The sequence below is a fragment of the Lissotriton vulgaris genome, chromosome 7, assembly GCF_964263255.1.
Source record: "Lissotriton vulgaris chromosome 7, aLisVul1.2, whole genome shotgun sequence".
Lineage (NCBI taxonomy): Eukaryota > Metazoa > Chordata > Amphibia > Caudata > Salamandridae > Lissotriton > Lissotriton vulgaris.
In genome coordinates, this window is record NC_141695.1 from 1,634,162,219 (window position 1) to 1,634,166,737 (window position 4,519).

General features: G+C 41.2%; 1 pseudogene; it reads right to left on the reverse strand.

Moving 5' to 3' along the window:
- Window positions 1-465: 465 nt before the first annotated feature.
- Window positions 466-1,923, reverse strand: LOC147706175 (solute carrier family 2, facilitated glucose transporter member 10-like; annotated as a pseudogene).
- Window positions 1,924-4,519: the final 2,596 nt, after the last annotated feature.

Genomic DNA, 4,519 nt, shown 5'->3' on the forward strand with positions numbered 1-4,519 from the left:
AAAAGTTTTTTTTAAATGAAACCCGTTTCCCTTAAAGAAAAATGAGATGCATTTCAAAAATATAAAATGAAAAGTATTCTTTTAAATGCTTAAGGATAGGCAGTGGTCCATGGGACCACTGCTTGCTCACCCATAAACTTTTCATATGAATTCACAAAGGGGAAAGGGTCCCTTGGGACCTTTTTCTGTTCGCGAATACGCTAGCACCAAATTGAAATTGGTGTTGAAAAGCAAATGTTTGGCGTCCGCATTTAGGTCACAAAACATTCGTACATAGCACTGTAAGTCGGTATTAGGAAGGGACGCCCTTAGCACACCACTTCCTAATACGAAATCACTAACCCATTTTGCGATTCAGTAATAGGTTACCGAATCATAAAATAGAGTTTGCACATGGAAGAAAGCTTTTTTTGATCTCGAACAGCCCTATTCAGCGAATCAGGCCATTTGCGAGAGAAAAAAAGCTCAAGGTGTGCAATCTTTGAACTTACTTGGTCGAAATCTAACTGAAAACTGGCTCGCAACTGCCATATTGCTTAATAAAGTGATCTAGTTCAGAGCTGTATATTCATTGAATCCTGTGCTATTGAATGACTTAGGCTTCCTTTGTAGCATTATTTCCTTTGACTGGATGAGGTTTTCCACATTCTGAACGTAAAAAAGTTTTTAAGCAACCTCAAGCTTGTAGTGCTGATGAAATCTATGTTAGGGGCATGAAATCAAGTTACTGCAACAGTCAGATTGATGAAGTCTCTCCAGACCTCCAGACGGTGAGTTGTGGTCTGCAATCGGAGTCCCTGGATACTAGTGTGGCAGAAGCACTCACCATATACAGTGAAAGGTTTGATTGTGTGATGCTGATGCAACTGTTGTGGGACTCCAGTAAAATTCTGAATCTTGCTAACCCAATTCCAGTGACTGATATCGACATCACAGCACAAACTGCAAGCAGTAGGACTCTCCTTCCAGCTTTCTCAGCCCTGCCCTTGGCGACCAATGTGGAAACAGCCTTCTCCACTCCAAGCCCAACGGGGGCCAAAATGGTTAGGAGCCCATGGAGCTAAATATCACTGATGCATAGCAATGTAGGGTATAGAGCTGACTAGTTAGCTGCTGAACGATGACTAGACCAATGTCAACCAAAGTTCTCATCCTCATGTTGTCCTTAGAATGGAAGAGGTCAATGCATGAATATTGGCGCTCACAATTGAGTTCAGGGTGAGGTTCCTTGCTTTCTTCAGTGTTCTCTAATGGAATAAGGTCCTCATGGGTTTCTTTGTGCGGCATGTTTCATTTTGGTGGATGAGATGGGAGAAACAGAATACCGAAAGGCTGAGATTGCCCCAATAGCCAATATAAACATACTTCCAGCCCTCCTTTACATCACATAAGAAATAATTTCAATGCATAGGTGTAATATATCATTCATTGGAATGCCAGTCTCATGATGTGGCCTGGCATGCCTCTTTGACGAGGACCCACCATCTCAGAGACAGAGAAACAGCATGACGTGCATGAGATGGATATGGCAAACCCTACAATGACGCCCCAGGCGCCCGCCATAAGAACAGAGCAAACAAATTTACGAGCAGAATTCCTCCAAAAGGTTCCACTCTGATGGTGTGGCCTGTGGTTCTAGTTGCAGGAAATAAGTGATGAGTCTTACCCAAACCCATGTACTGAGAATGCCTAATACGAAAGCACAGTTTACGATCCCTTGTATGAACACGAGTAGGCGGACATTTATCTGAGACTGGCGCAGGACGTCTACAGTTATCGTATACAGGTGTGCCAAGGAGAACCCAAGGAGTGCACGCACAACCAAGAACAACCAAGGACGAGGGCCGAATATTCCAGAAGCACCTAGCACAGCAAATTCAATTGCTGTAACAGGTAAGACGACGTTGTCTAGCCACAACTCAGGGTAGATCTCTCTCGCATGCCACACATGGGCATCTCCAATCCTCATAATCTGGTCTCCCATGATGCGGGCAAGGACCAGACACATGACAATGGACAACAGACGATGAAAGACGAATTTTCCACAAAACCATTGCAGGCCACCTTCAATTGACAAAGCAGGTGCGAGGATCTTTCCTATCAAAAACAGGAGGTAGTTGTTGTTTATCTGAAATAGAGGCCAGTCTCGTAAGACCATGACATACATGTATGCACAAATCCAGATAACGAGCAGATACACGACAATGGACAATAGCAATCCCATTTGAGGATCTAAAAGACAAATTAAAAAGGAGAGCAGGTTACAACATTGATTTTGTAATACCTTCAAAAGTCATCAGCTGTCATCAGATTTACAAATTATTAATTGATTTTCATTTACTTACAATTTTTTATAACCCTCACGTCACTGCTTTTGATTGCTTTTGAGAGGAGGAAATGCAGAAAAGATGAGTCGGAGAGCAAATATATTAAAGTGGCTATTTAATGAAAAGAAAAGAAAGCTTGTCCTCTTACCCCTGACACATGAACAATCATCAACAAAAGGGCTTTGTAATGTCCCTTTAATAATGCCGGGTTGTTCTGTGTGGACTAGTGTGACATCATTCACTGAAAGGCTCCTTTACACTGGAGTGGAAAGTTATGGGTTAATGGTTACTATGCTGGGAGGAACAGGTAGGTTTTGGTGCTCTTCAGAACTTTATAAAGTTGCTTTTACCATAAAACTGACAGGAGATGCAGGGACGGTGGTTCGAAAGTTTTACGCCTGGCTGGGGCAGGGGTCTTCTATCTTACATGATTTGAGGACAGCAGGTTTCAAGAGGGGGAATCTATTAGTCTGCTCAGTAGAAAGGGTTGAAGCTCCCCAGAGAAGGGGTGTTCAACATACATCCAGAAGGGAAGCACCCTTTCTACAATTTCTGGAAATCCCTATATATATTCAATGTAATGTAATGTAAGTAATGAATACATAATCAGCGATTAGTCATACCATCTGGCTGGATCCTATCCTCTTAGTTCTACTTCTGGACACAACTATAGTAGTCACATGGCAAGCATGTTGCCTTGTAGAGATTTGTGAGCTAGTCTTTCAGACGAGGTTATAAATCGATGGACTGTTTGATGGCGATCCAGTGAAGGGATTGAAGAGGCGATATGGTAGTCCTAGACCATTTGATTTTCAGGAGATTTTGTATCAGTATGTATGCAATGACCAGGTCAGCTGGACATCCAAGAGAGGGGCAAAGGATTCACAGCCCTGTGGGTTCTTTGATAAATAGCAGCAGCAAAAGGAGTCTTGCATCATGTCTGAACATGTGTTAGACAAGGCAAAATTTTAGGACCACCCCCAATAGCCTCTTGAACTTTAAGGAGTACCTGGGTGATGTTGGCATCCTGCGACACTCAGGTGTACAGATTTAGAATAATTGTGTACTTCATTCATATGGTGTCAAGTGACTGCTAGAGGTACTTGCCCTGATGAAGGAGTTCAAATAACTCTGAAATGCACTGGTTAAAAATTAAATCTGCATGGATCATTAGAATTGTTGTCGTAAAGACATTACATAAAATAAATAAATAATTAGTAAGAGAGAAAAGCTGAATCAGTGTAAGGATTTTTTCAATGCACAAACGTTAAAAGATGGCAGAATAAAAAGGGATGTCAAATACATTTGAGCCCTCGTCCATACCTAAGTACGGTCTGCTTAACTTTATATATTTAGAATATGCTCAGCATAGGTGAATAATGCTGTTGCTAGAAGGGAAGATAAGTGATGCAAGTTTCACATGCATTTCAGCACCAGTCCATTCAATGTCACTACTTCATCAGGTCAGTAAATTGGTGCATTGTGGATCACAGTGTCAAATGCTGAAGAGGAACAAGCAGAGCCATTCCTCAGGAATGGCCAAGGGCATTACCCTCATTCCGAGAAGTTCCTTTCTAAATTCTGTGAGGTTTTTGGTTTTTTTATTGTTGCAAAAAAAAACTTTGTTTGTGAGTTAAGTTTTAAACCTCAACCCTTCATGGTATTGGTACCCACTGTGTCCTAGCTAATGAAATATCTAAGCAGTGTCTTTGCCCATATTTCAATATTACTATCTTCATTATCAGGTTCAAAAATTCAAGAAATGTGGCATTACAATCTTCAATTTATAATTGCACCAACGTTCTTGTGAGGCTCCAATAATTTTTGAGGTCACGGTAATGTGCTATTTCTTATAAGTCCATATTGTAGACATTAACTGAATTTACAATTTCAACTAATTCTTCAGGAAGCTAAGGTGCGTGAAAGCAGGGCCCTGAGATCTAGATACAATGTAGGGAAACATTTGGTGAGCTTTGAGTCTTACATTCAGGGTCGGAAAATTGGTTTTCAATCCATGACTGGGCAGTATGTCATTTAGGTCATCTATGGTGCCTACTGGCTGCCTGCTTGAGGATGATAGAGCATCACTCCTCAGTATGAATGCCAATAAAGCAGGGTACTAGCTGCTTAAATCAAAAAATGCAGATTACAGCACTCAATAATCCCAGATGATACATAAATGAATATTGGAA